We start from the raw sequence: 15,210 nt of genomic DNA, 5'->3' as shown, positions 1-15,210 counted from the left end.
CTTTTAAATTCAGACTAGCAACTATTTTTGTATGCTAATAACTGAATACTTTCAGAATTTTCCAAAATCGTTCAGCTCAAGTGGTTACATCTAGGCAAAACTTGAAGAAACTGAAAATAAGATTCTGAATGGTCAGTATCAAAGAACATAAGTAGCTACTTCTCCTTATTCCATCTCCAAAAAATGTGACCTTGAAAAACTTCTTACAGACAAAAGTAAATCAAACATGTTCTTCTTACATTTTGCAGCTTTTAATTTTCACACGAAATACATAATCATTATGCAATACTGAGGGCAGATGTGCTGGGGATGGGCACGCTGTGTAGATTTCTGCACCGTGCTATTTCATGACAACATCAAACACTCACCCCAAAGAGAAAAAAGGCATCAAACAATTGTCACAACTCTCTCAATGGAAGAACAGCAACATGACTGAAAATTTTAGTGATCTATAGTTTATCTTTATTTTATCCTCATGTACTCAGGCAGGTGGACTTTATAAAAGAGGTCTCAAAACTCAGGTCACACAGGGACCAATAAAGCAAGTGTTCAAATACTGCTCTGTGCCTGAATTTCAGGTATTATCTATTATTTTACAGAGACAAAAAGAGGACACTAGTTCCTTGTCTTCATATCAGTGATAACACTTCAAGAAAAGGTGTCAGTGCCAGTTGTGATGATATATTTTGTAATATGGAAGCTGTTTCAGTAGGAGATAGACAGAAGTCATCAACCTGTGACACACGAACATGCTCAGAGATGTTAATGCTGGGAGCAAAACTAAACAATTTTCCGAAGCCTTCTGTCATTTTTACAGATATTAGAGCAAGTCTCTGCAAAAGGGAAAAGGGAAATGCCATCTTGAAAAGTTTCAAACTTTTAAAGTTCTGATACAGCAAAAAAACCCTCAATCTTCCCTCGCCCCCAAAAAACCTGCACCAAAACCACAACCAGTTTCTATGCTGTTAGGAAATGGAATCAAAAGTTACCAAAGATACATCCCTATTTGAAAGCAGTAAAATTTGATCACGGGAACAAATTTTTTATTATATTTTTTTTAAGCATAAATAGCCTAGGAGTAAGACTGAGAATAGTTTTGTCTTTATGTCCTAAAACTTTTCCAAGCTTTTGTTTGCTTGTTCTGTAAAAGAATGAATAATTGAATTCTCAAATGTTTTTCGTGAAATGATAACGTAAACAGAAATCAGAATGACTCCAAATCCTTCAATTCAAATTCTCAGCTATTATCTTCATAGTACCTGAAGGGCCTGAAAATGCTATAAAATGCCCCAAAAATTCAGAGGTAAACATCATCAGGAGTTTTTATACCTCTGGCACTATGGATTTATAGTAAATTTCACTTTTACAGAAAAAAAATTTGATATAGGATTATGCAATTAACTCCTGCAGACACTAGCAACTATCTACCTTCCATCTGACCTACTACACATTTTGGTTTCTCTCTCTCTCATAAAAACACACTGAATTCCTATTCACAATGGTGACATGAAGAGCTTGAATAGAGCACATAGAGAGTGAAATGTTTGTGATAGTGTTGAATAGGACACATTAAAAGCAAATAATATTTATCAGTAGAAAAAAAATCACTTCAGACTGATGGAGGCATTTGAGAAATGCAAGTAATTAAAGCTTTGCTCTTAAGATGTTAATATGATTTCCTGCATCATCCATCTCTTACTCAAAATGTAGCTTCTGTTGGCTCTTACTGAAAATTCAGATATTGGAGGATGTTATACGCTAACATTTTAAGAACAAAGAGGTTGGGGGGGTAGCAGCAGGGGAGAAGCACTTTCTGTACAAGAGTACATTTGAAACTCTGATATCTTTCCTAGATTCTACCTTAATTTCATGCACAATGAGATGAATAGAAGGCTATCATTTCATTTCAATGGACAAACGATCAGACCCTAGATACCATTGCTGTAGTGAACTTCATACTGAATCTCAATGGAAGAAACTTTCATAGGCCAATGTTAGATATTGTTCTGGAAATTGATTGGGGACGAGTTACTCACACAACAATGTGGCAACATTTTCCCCATGGAAGGAAAAAACCATATTATCACTTGAATTATGAACTTGATATCTCCAGCAGCATAAGGCACAAGCAATTCAAGGTAACTCTTCCATCTTGGTCTCCTCTGTGCTAATGTTATCAGATTTCTAGATGGTTCTTTTTTCTTTATCTTTAAATGAAGTAGGTGCAAGATGCAGTGTGGGACTTGATCTTGTAAAAAGATGAAAGTCCTGAATCAAAGTAGAATCAGAGTTCAGAATGCATTCTTGTTGAAAACTTTTACGTAACAGACTTTTAATGTCTCAAATAATTGATTTTCTTGTCATTGTTCTGCAGAAGTCACTGTTTTAAAATTATGAAGAATGTTAAATAGAATTAGGTGGCTTTTTTACAGGCTTTTGATAAGGTGGTTTTCTTTACAGGAGTTATTGGCTAGAATTTGGCTGAGCACGTTTGGTTTATGAGAAGTGTTACTGACTCCAGCAGGATGAGTCGCACAGGAACCCTTATGAACAAGCCCTGTAGATACAGAGGCAAGTTTCTTACCTCCGTAATGTTGCATATCCTGTGTTCACCAAGTCTTCCATGGTTTTTCATTCTTTAATAAAAGCTCAGTAAGCAACATTTAAAAGAAAACTACACTTCATTGATGCGTAGGATAAAGTTCCTTGTCTTTGACAACTGATTGCTCTCATGCAAGAGTTGGTAAGCACTATCCAGAGGCTAAAATTACATACCTCGACCACATACAAGATATATCTTTGAGTCCTAAATAAACCCTGGGTGTTTTTGCAGGTATGTTCTGTGTGGTGATCTGGCAGTAGTGATGCTTTCAAACACTGTTAAGCTTTCTGCTGGGAAAGGAAAACTTAAGACCACGGTCTGGGCTCCACAGTATGCCCAGGGTTTTAGCATGAAAAACAGCAGCTGTTTTCTCCTATTATGACTTCCCAGTTGGCAGATTTTCTGCTCAGAGGGCCTACCACCTGGGCTTATGCCAACAGAAGTAGGAACAGTTGGATTTAGTCTGTGATTAACAGAATAAATTCCCCTTCCTACAGATAAAAAAAATCCTAGATTTTACCAGAAGGGATATATCACAGAAAAGCAATGACAAAGGCAGGTTCTCACACTCAGGCGTGCTGAGGAGGTAACTTTTGGAGGAGGAATCCACCCTGATGACTGCAGATGGTGCACAAAGCCTCCAGCACCAGCATCCCCCCAGGGCTGCTCTCAGCTGCCCAAGCAGTACCTCTCCTCAGCTCTGGGCTCCTACTCCAACTCCTGCTGCTCTGGGATCTCATTCCCATAAGCCTAGTTTCTAAAAACATAACTGACCTAAACTCACTTCACTCTTGTTGAGACACATCTACAGTGCATTCCTCCGAAAAACTTCAGATGTGTGTACTGTATGACAATGGGATTGCATTGTCTGTAAGAAAATCATGTCTTACTCTTCTTAGGGGAAGCCAAAACTAGCCTTACATTTTTCCTGTCACAAACTTTGCTATTCTGGTGATCACTACTCCTATTCAGCAACCATTTCTTTCCTGAACAAAGCAAAACCATAGTCACAAAAATCATAAACCATGAGTAGATACACTTACATAGTTTTCACTAGTTTGGTTCATAATGAGGGTTGTCTGGCTGCTTCTGCTTCATCCAAAGGATGAGAGCAAGTGTTCATTACAGTTCCTGGACAGAGTTTCTTCTCTGCAGGCAATATCTCTTTTTCCTTCAAAAGGAGGGGAGGAAATGGCTGCATGTGATGATCACCTAGCTATGTCAAATGTTCACTGTGTGTGTCTGACTGGGATCTGTATCATCTGTAGATTTGTTCGAATCTCATTTGTTTCCTTTGGTTACTGTAATCACCAATTGCCCTGTTTCAGGGAGGCAAGATACATTCACAGGAGAGAAACCTGCTTCCCAGAAAATGATCTAGATCAGGAACCAGGTGCAGGCTGTTACAGAGTCTGGAAAACAATGATTTCTTTCTCCTAAGTACTTGGGAAGCTTGGAAAGATGCACCACCTTCCATAGATCAGGTACTTCATGCAAGCAGTGAGATTACTGCCGCTTCCTCTCTCTTCTGCGTGCCTCACTATGTAGGCCACAGATTAACACACTTCAGCTGTAGGCTCTACTTTATTTTTCATGAAAGATTAAGGGCAAACCTCTAGCATGAATATCTGTTTTCTTGCCTCTCTCAGCTTAGCTGTAGCTATTTGTAAATATATACTCGTTACCAGTTGTACAGTACTGTCTGTCATGCTCGTGACAAAATTGATCCTGGCTGTAAATCAACAGTGTCGTGAAACAGAAGAGTGCTGAACTCCAGTGAAAATCTCATCCATGTTATGTTCTACATTACATCCATGCATGCAGCTGCTATGATTGTCATCTGAAACTTTTCCCAAGGTTTACATTAGATGTTCTCTTCCCCACCCCATTTGAGAAAAAAAAAAAACAACCCCAAAGCCAAACAGAAACCCCCCCAAATCCACAACACATACACATATTTAGAGCTTCTCTTTGGTAACAGATTCTGGGTTTTGGGCCATTGTCAATCACAAGAAAACACTTCTCTAGCTACTACAAGCACTAATGCTCATTAAAGACCTGAGCCAACTCCCATGGAAGCCATTGGGATTCTTTCAAATTACTTCCTTGTAGTACAAATCAGGCCCTGAAACACTTATATTACTAAAAGTCACTGTTGTTCCTAGTGAGGACTTTCTGTTGTTTCTGTATGAAGTATTTATAAGAAATTATTGAACTGTATTTCATAGTGACTCAGTAAATAACTCATGTCATGCTCAGTGCTTTTGGGCAGTAATTAAAGATTTAAGACATTCAACAAAAATGTCATTACTTAATTAAAACCAATAAAAAAATCTTTCCACATTAAAATATATGCCTGTTGCCATTCAGATTTTATTCTAGATGTACTATAGGATTTTTCTAGCTAATCTTACTTAAAGCAAGGAGTAAGCTATTTTTCCCTGGATGAAAGCTTTAAAAAAATCATATTGCCTTAATCTTTACACGGTTAAGAATTTTAATGTGTATTTATTCTTCAAACGCATGGTCCCATAAGCATTATTTAATTTCATTAGAGATAATGGGCAAATTGATACTCACTATACTTTCATTGTGCTTGTGTTTCTTTGTTGGACTTGCGGAGCTATAATCTGGTTATTATCAGACAGAGCATTATAGACTGCCTCTACGACTGGCTCGGGTCCCTCTCCAGCAGTTCCTTGGTCTATAAAACACAGGCATACTCTTAGTACCTCTGAAACAGCAAAAACTGAACTCTCTCCTCCCTGCCCCCTCAATGTCATTGATTTGGTGAAGAACACCGATTGTTTAGTTATCCTTGCAGAAGGCTCACTTTCATCACATGCTGAGCAACCACATACCCAGTGAAGTACAACAGATAGGATGCCACAAAGGAAAAAGAAACCTGGAATTCAGATGTATTGTCCCAGTCAGAAACATGAAGTAGGATCCTGACATGAACCAAGATCAAAGGAACTAACTGGTGTCTTTAAGACCCTCAAACGATGCATTCCAGGGACTTGGAAAAGAGAAGGATTTGGAAGCCTCGTCTAGATAACCTAATGGAGAAAAGGTCATCTTAACCTTAATTTACAAGCTTGAAAGTCTACCCCTTTCCTGGTTTTGGAGCTGTAGACACAAAATAAGAAAGACAAATTGTGTTTAAAAACACCTTCTCAGGTAAGTATTTGTATATCTTTTTTCCCGGAGGAATAGTACTTAGGCCTATTCTGAGGTAAGAAACAGCAAGGAAAAATGAGAATTTTACAAATAAAATTTTGTAAAATCACCTCAGTGAACCAACATATTTCCACAGAACAGATGGTTCGTAATGTAGTTTTTTCACCAATATGATTGCATCATAAAATATTCCTCTAGCGTAGATATTCGAGCTAGTTCTGTTTGGGCTAGCTCCAGCACTGGCATCAGTATAACCATTCCAGTAAAACACTTTGTTCAACTTGCTGAATCCAAGTCAGAGACTTTCTTGATGTTTAAACATCCTGTCATTGATTTCATTTTCTCCATTACTTTTATTTTCATGTTCAAAGACATTTAAGTAATTAGTAGATTAGGCTTTTTCTTTTGCATAACTGTGATGGTAAATCCAATCATATAATGAATTTTCAGGTGTTATGTATTCTATATTTTAATTTCAGCTAATAAAGGATGAAAGGATTATTAGTACTAAATATTTTGGCTGACCCTAGACTACTGTATTTCATTTTCCACTTTAAATGGTGGTGTGTACATTTTCATTAATTTCTGTCTTTGCTTATTAGCATCGTAAGTTCTTCATAGGCTTCACGTTTGATATCATTAAGAAGCCTTTCATCTGTCTTGCACCTTAAAATATTTAATCTTTTTTGATTTGATGTAATCATTTTTGGTGGGTTCTTTTGATGTCTCCATTGTATTTTTTGCTTTTCTAGATCTCTTTATTTTCACTTCCAAAGAGCCCTCTTTGTTCAGAGACATATATTACTTTCCCAGTGTTATCTTCCTGGCATGTTCATCTATAAGAAATTTGTGTCATTTGTTTTTAATTTGAGGGGCTTTTAGACTATGCCAGTTCTTAATAGTTACCTTCCTTCTATGAAATCGTTGTCTGCTAAACACAATGAAAATGTGTCCTCTTGTACTTGGTGGCTGTACTACTGCTGTTTCTCAAGATCACTCTTACGCTAATAAAGGTTAAATATAGAATAACCTCTTCTTTGAATAGTAGAACAAGAACCACTTGAAATGTTAATAAAACGTCTCTCTGCTTTTTTTGTTTGTACTGTGCTATTGAGTGGTTGATACATAACTAGTTGAAGTCTTTTACGTTTTGCCATTTTTTTCTGCCTCTTAAAATGCAACTTGGAACTATGCAGTGTAATTCAGTTTTAAGGATCTGAGTGAAAATACAGTGCAGAGTACTTATGGCAGCAAGTTGGCCATCCAAGTTGTCTGCATGCTGTGAACTCCGTACTCAGACCAAAAATTCAGTGGTATGGTAGTTTTCTATCAGAATTTTAATTACAGGTGGTGGTACGCAACCTATCAGGGACAGTACAATTCCTTGATTCACCTGGTCTTCTGCAGCTTATAACATTACTGATAGTTATCAGAGACTACGTCTAGAAACTGAAGTACAGGGTTTTTTTTTTTTTTTATTTCTGGTTTGGTTGGTTGGTTGATTTGGTTTGGTGGTTGGTTGGGGTTTTTTTACTATTTTCGTAGTATTCAAAAGTGTCATCTAGTCTCAAACCAGACAACAACAGATAATTCAAACAGAGAGTCTAGAAGTTGCCTATGCCTTAAAGTTCATTGCAGAGCAGACTGGTCATTTAAATCCAGGCCTTGCTCTAATGTAGTGGTATTTAACATCATTATTTTTATTAGATACGTAGATGACATTCTTCTATGACACTAGGATTTATCTAGAGGAAAGAAATCCCCAGCTGATTTATTCAGACAGCATTAAAGTCTGTTCTTATGAGCAGCTCAAATGGGAATTAGGACAACACAGGATCTATAACCATTCACAGTTCATAACACACTGGAACTATTTTCATTCTCACTGAAATTCCTTTAACAGAGGCAACCATGTCAATTCTTGGGATTTGATTATTGTCTTCCTGTAGTTGATCTGAGCTCCTGGAAACATGTGACTGGGTGAGAATTTCAGCTTTCATATTAAGGAAATTGTAGGTTTTTAACCCTCGTGATTGTTAACAACAGTTAGAAAATAAAATACCTTAACCTCATAAATGAAAATTAAAATCAGGTCTAACACGAATTAACGATTTTAAAGATGTACATTTTCAAGCCAATTGCATTTTTAGGAGACACTGAAGAAATGATTTATGGCAATAAAATCTGGCAGGATACAAAAATAAAAGGCACTTTGCCTCACCTTTTGAAGTAGTGCTGCAAGTCAAGGCTGATGCATGTTCTCCGTGTTTTACACCACAGAAGTTCACCTTCTAGCATCCCTCATCTGTGATTCCCCAATGGTCCACGGCACTGCACAGAAACCTTCCTTTCCCCAAGTGAATTCCCCAGAATTTGCAGGTAGGTGGTCAAACTCAGATCTTATCCCCAAAAAAGAGAAAAGACATTTCTTTTGTGGTATTTTTCGTAAGAATAAATAAATTAAAAATAAATAAATGAAAATTGAGTGCTACTTTGAGTAAATTATTTGTACACCTTTCAAGATGGCACATTCACATAACCTCTCTCCTATATTTTGTTGAATATTAGTTTTATCATACAAGAAATAATAAATATGACATTAGAACTCTGTGCCTTGCTAAAAGTAAGTGAAGTTGATACAAATGCTTTAACAGCATCTGTACATGGCTATTTTCCATATTAAAAGAATCTTCACATTATATATGTTAGCCAGCCAACCCTAATTTATAATTTCAAGGTCTTTATTGCCATTTTAAAGGTAAGATCTGTGAAATAAAGAATATGGTTGAAGTTGTGCTGAACTTTTGCAACAATGGGTAAAATAGAAGGTTTCAAGGTTTAATTCTTTGTATGACTGTATCTCAGTATTATCTTCTTGAGTAATACTGAGAAAGGTTAACTGCTGTATTAGTGTTGATTTTTAGAAAAACATCATTTTGGGGAAGCTGAATAGAGGGGAGTAACATCAAGATGAAATTACCAACAAGAAAATTGTTCTTTCACTGAAGTAAGCCCCACAGACATCGTAATGTAATTTCTTGTTAATGAATGCATTAATAGAACTTTGCCACAGAAGAACCCTCTGAATTTTAAACTACCATAGCTCTTTGTTCAAACTGTGTATGACAAAACCAGTTTATATCAATTATGTATTTCATTTGCACAGTTGGATGAAATAATGATAGATTCCAAGTTTATTTCCCAGTAACTCAGAAACAGTGATTAAAATAATTAAAATCCTTTCCACAGCATAAAAATTTGACAACGCAGTGTCATTTGCAGATCCATTAGGAGGACCCCTCTGATGTGGTGGGGATTTTACTCCTATATGGATGCTAAGATCCAAGGTTTGAGGGAATGAGAATTTATACAGCTAGCGTCTAAACCACAGAATATTCTTTCCCTCCCTTCTTGCTCACGTACCCAAGAGTTCAGTGTGGAAGCTGAACTAACGGGGTTTCTATTAGTCCTCCTCCACTGCTCTTAAGCAAAGAGCAACCCAGGCTCACACTGCAAGGCAGCCCCTGGCCCCATGCACTGATTTCAGCATTAACAAGAGGCTCACCTTCTACAGACCCGAAGGTTATACAGGTTACTTACCAAGAGCCCAAGGGCCACATCCAATTTGCATATAAACTATAGACATTTATTATAAGTGCATATAACCATATTTGGTATGCAGATGGAGAATAATTTATCGTGGTTCAAGTTCATTAGCAACACCAGCCAGCAGTTCTGCTGTTTTGTCCCCATCCTTCAGCTACAGGAAGAGGGCAGCGGGAGCCCACATTATGTGACTCAGCAGGTCTCATCTGGCCCTTGGGCTGTGCATTACATGCCCCCGCGCCACCGTCTGATGTGCTGAACAATCTCCGCTTTCCAACTGGGGACGTAAACTGATAATGAGATTGCTTTAATGCTCTAAATCTCAGTGGCATTATCACCAAGGCCATTTGCTGGCTTTTGCAGTTGCCTGAAAGGAAAAAGGAAATAAACAGTAGAGGTGAAAAACAGACCTGTGTAAGTTACAAGACGAACATGAGCTGCTGATTCAGGAAAAAGTGTAAACTGGTTGCAATCAAGTAGTGATTTTGCCTTTTTCTGATATATGTCAAACCAAATATTTGTTTTAAATGCTGTTCAGGTGGACAGGCTCAGAGGAAGTTGCACCATATTTTCACCAGTCTTAGAAACAGCAGATAAATAGTGCAAATGCCTTACAAACATTAAAATAGCACAGTAGACCATGCGATCGTTTTGTGTACAATCACAGTATGCCACGAGATCCGCTTTACATCAGCAACAAAACCAATGCTCTGTTACATGCAACATTAAACAATTTCTTAGCAGTTCTGTTTCCAGGTGTTATGACAGTCCATAATTACTTCTCTAATTCTCACTTAACATTTCGGCTATAGCTTAGTTTCTAGTTGTCAGGCATCATGTAATTGTATTTTAAAATTTGCTAAAGAAGTATAGTCTTGAGACGCCACAAACAGCAGGGGCCAAATTTTAATAAGTATCTCTGTTAATGTCATTTCAGCAACATGATTCCCACTATTTTAATCACAGGGGGTCTTTAACATGCCTTCAGGGACACACAGTTAAAGCCAAGAAAAATGTCACATTTATTAACTGCCTACAAAGAAAGAAAAGTAAGGAGGTTGTTTAAACATTGCCAGAAAATTACGCTCTTAATTAGAGCATTAGAAGATTGTTACACTTCTCTCTTCAGTAGCAAGTGGAAATGATGTATGTATTTATAACAGAGTAAACATAAGAGACACTGACCTTTACTAAAATTAGCTGGTAATGATTCTCTTGCAACATTCCTGAACTCCTGAGACTCATCAGTGCTGTCCTGCGAGGCTGGCCCCACTGCGTGTCCCTCCTTCCACTTCCTCCTGCCCTGTCCCACATCACACCCATGACATTCGGGGTCCATGTCACAGACCCCTTCCTTAAGCTACGTGCACCCCTATCCAGTGACATCCAACAAAGCACTGGAAGAGCACAGAGCTTCTCTGCACACAGAGTATGTTGGAAGCAGGCAGGCAGCATGATACACAGCTGTACTAAATGAACGTGCTGGGAGGTGTCCAGGTGGGTTCAATGAGGGAGTTAAAAGGTACGTCCCACAAAACCTAAACTCTTCTGTGTGTTTTCAGCTCAGTCAGGGCCTTACGCAATGACTCAGAAAAAAAGTAGGAAAAGGAAAACCAAGTCTTAAATCTCTCCTGTCCCAACAGCCAGGATGTCCAGTTGTGCAACCCTCAGCTTCTTCTACTGTGAAAATGGCTTTTTGGATTTTCAACTGCTGGGACTGTGCACAGCTGCAGTAACAGGGCACAAACTGTGGAGAACTACACGTTCCTAGACACCATCGTTAGATCCTTGTATTCTACATTCATTTCAAAAGTCCTTGACTGATACTGTGGGGAGAGAGAAAAACCTCAACAGTAGCATACTGAGAAAACGCCTCTCAAATGCTTCCAAATTACACCAAGTGTCAGAAAGAAGTGTATGGTATTATACCAGCTACCACAAGCTGCAAATGAAGTCTGCTATGTCAGATATTAGAGAAGAACAAAGTGTACACAGCTGAGCAAAAATACAGATTGGTCAGCAATAACCACTTACTTCCATGTTTCATCCTTTTCTAATCCTTATGCCAGACCTTAACTGCTGTTAACTTCAGGATGTCCTTCTGGCCTCTGATGACGCCTCTGTCTTCTCTTTTGTTTTGACATCCATATGATTTCTACAGGTACCTCAATGCCCTCATCCTTTCCACATATTCTGTCCTGGGCTGGTTACCATCTTTGGCTTTATTAGTGTCAGATACATCCAGCTGAGCTTGACCACCTAATTACAAACACATGTAGCTTTTGTCAGGCTTCAACTGGCAGTTATAAGGGTAATCTTCAGTTTCCAGAAGTCACTAATAAACACTGTAATGAGACACCAACCAAAAATCCAGGAAAACAAAATTAAACTGTTTGTGAGCTCAGTGGGTGCAGCTAAATCACTAATTTAGTTTGATGAAGGGTTTTTTCAGGAGAGAGGTTGTCTCCCGTCCATACTTGGTGTCCCATGATACTCTCTCAAGCGCAACACTGCTCATTCCAAACCCTTTCCCTCCTGGTAGAAACAAGAATCATGGAGCAGCCAGTTCTCTAAGAATGCCCATTAAATATCAGAAAGGGAAACTAGTGTGAAATTCATGCTGATAAAACACAGTGTGGACCCAGGTTTGGAGACATGGCAGATGAAATCACATGAAACCCCACACCAGATAGTAAAGCAGACACACCGAGTAAACTCCGCTTCCTCTTACTCCTCAAAGAACGAATGCAATGACTCGACAAAACTGTATTGAAGGGGGAGAACTAAGTAGAAACAGGAAGATAAACAGACTAATACATTCTTTCTCATTTTTGTTCATAGTTCTAACAGTTATTTCACTAAATGGGGAACAGTATGTAGCTCAGTGAGAAGAAATACAGTCACCTGAGCAAACCAACCAACCATGCCTCAGACTGAGTGGCTATCCTAATCCAATGCAAAAGCTTGCAGCCTGTTGGGGAGGAAATACTGCAAAATTGCACTCTGAGCACCCATACAATTTAATTTTCACAGATCTCTGGACGATGTCTAAACATAACATTTATTACTTTACCCTAGGAATTGAATTTGGTGTCTATACTAGCAATCAAATCAATCCTTTATTCTTGTTGTTGTTTAACCTGGCCAGCAATTAAACACCACTCAGCCGCCCGCTCACCCTCTCCCACCCCTGGGGAATGGGGAAGAGAATTGAAAGAGAAAAGGGAAGGAGACTTTTTGGTTGAGATAAGAACAATTTAATAATTAAAATAAAATAAAAGTAATAGTTATAATAATATATGATAATATATAAAATGATAAAAATATATAAAAACAAGTTCAAACAAGTGATGCACAGTGTATTGCTCACTGCTTGGTGACTGACGCCTGTCCTGTCCCAGCAAGCTATCCCAAAACAGGTAAGTCCCGACATCACAATCCTGGATGAGTGAGAGGCCTGAAAAGAGAGCAAGAAAGAGAGATCAAACTTCGAGGCCAACCCTCATCTATATACTGGGCAGGACTTTGCTTGATATGGAATATTCCATTGGCCAATTTGGCCTTCAATCCTAAATCTAAGTTCAAATCACAAGCTAGAAGTTGTGGGCCCTTTGTCCCAGCTGAGCTACCCCCCAGACTGTTGTGCTCCTGCATACTGGGAAAAGCACGGGAAGCTGAAAAGCCATGGATGTCTCAGCACCAACTATAAACATCAGTGTGCTATCAACATTCTTCTCGTAACAAATCTCATACTTAATCCAAAACACAGAGCTGTTCTAGCTGCTAAAAAGAAAGTAACTCCATCCCAGCTGAAACCAGTACAATTCTCTACACAAAATACAGTAATATTTTTAAGTCTTTCTGCTGTTTTCTTATTGAAGCAACTGTTAAGGAGCACTTGCTGCCTTCCAACCTCCTCTCGCCATATCAACCTGCAAATTGTGGTTATCAAATCATAGGGGTCTGTTGCCTATCCAGCTGGATAGCAAGGCTATCCAGTATTATGCCCATCATCTGCTTCAGTGAGCCACTTCTCACTAGGTACTCCAGTAACCATTCCAGTCTTTCCCATCGGTAGCAGGGCTAAAGACAGCGTCCATATCGCCTGAGGAAATTTCTTAAGCAAATTGTCCTGTACTGTTCAAATCTAGGATTTTGACATCCAAAGGCTGCAAAATCTTGCACTGGAGGGGAGGGGGGTCATTACTTAGCTGCAGGCATACTTATTTTGCCTGAGCTTCATACCTTATTAATAATATGAGATCGTCTGTTTTAGAATACCATTGTTGTTATGTTTGTTACAGAAATACCCCAAATATGACCAAACTTCAGATGAAAACTGAACACATTTCAGACTTGCCCACTGGCCCTCTTTATTTATTTCCCCTTCTCTGCATGCACACTGACATTATATGCCTCCCCTGTGAGCTGCTGTCTGTCTGGAGCACTCCAGGAGGAGCCATCCTTTTCTCTGAAGCTTCCTATTGCACCTATGAGTGCCACCGTATGCAGAACAGCATTTACATGGAAGGGAATTCAAGGTTCAGAAAGCTAAAGAGACCTCAAGGGGGAACTCACTGTGTAAACCTGCTGTTTGGAAAATTTCCTGGGAGACATGATCTGTGGATTAGAGCCTTCAAACGTAAATCTGTGGATTCCCAAGAGTGTTTGCTAATCTCTGGGCACATTATCAAAACTAATCCTTCATTTGGTCTCTGCTGAAATGAAAAGTGAATGCACATTAAATTCTTTCAAAAAATGGATGAGAGTTTCTGGCTGTATGAGATCCAGGCTTTGGATCCCAGCTGGATGGAGTCACCTTCCAGCAGTGCAAAGGGTAGGCTGAAGAAGGGTGGGTTTTGAGCTGCATCAGAGCGCTTCCTGCTGCTATCAGCTGGCGGTACGTGTGTCTATTCTCCGCTTATTCTGAACCGATATTCTGAGCTCTCCCTCTCTCTCACCTCTCGGTATCACAGGAAAGGCACCGGATCACAGAGCAGGATCTGTAAGATATTGCAGTGCTTACCCGTGAGTGACCTAGACCCTTCTTCAGCCTGGCTCTTTGCTTATTACAAGCAAGCGCTGTCCATTTTGAAACACTTACTTGCTGCTTGTCTTTGGACTAAATCCTTCCAATCTTAGACTCAGTAATTTGGACTTTATTTTCAACACGCAAATGAAGAGTTCTATGAAATTTTATGTGCTTATACCAATCATGATTTCCACAGCTTTTCACATATGAAAATAATCTAGAAAATTAGAGGAAAATTAAATTCACAACTGCTATCTTTATGTAAATACATACGGGATTTTATAGCAACATAATCAGTTTTCAAACCTTAGGCTGCTCCTTCTGTGTCAGAAAGCAAAAAATTTTAGTTATCTAGGACATCTCTTTTAGTAACAAAGCAATGGGCGTTAAATTTTCTGAATTTTATAAATATGAAGCAGTTTTGACTATTTCTAAATTTCAGTAAAAGTATAGGAAAGTTATAACTTAATATCATAATGCAAATATCACCATAATGAGAAAATATAATAAACACTTAGTTATTTATGTCCATATCAGTACAGAAATTTCTTACCTATAGGAATTTAGAAAAACCAATACAGTGGGAATAGAGTAATCTCTTAAATCATTAGTCAGCTATTAGCCACTACTTTTGGTCAACCATGTTTTGAAATTTTCAGGCAATGAAGTTTATCCTTTGCAAGACTGTCCTAGACTAAACAGATCTTGCAAAGCAAGGATTCAGAAGAAAGAAATGTATAGATCTGAACATACTATCAGTGAAATTAGGTAAAGTAATAAGGAACATTAC

The sequence above is a fragment of the Tauraco erythrolophus genome, chromosome 5 (genome assembly GCF_009769465.1).
Source record: "Tauraco erythrolophus isolate bTauEry1 chromosome 5, bTauEry1.pri, whole genome shotgun sequence".
NCBI lineage: Eukaryota > Metazoa > Chordata > Aves > Musophagiformes > Musophagidae > Tauraco > Tauraco erythrolophus.
The sequence above is the reverse complement of the archived record's forward strand: the minus strand, read 5'-3'. Positions refer to the sequence as shown.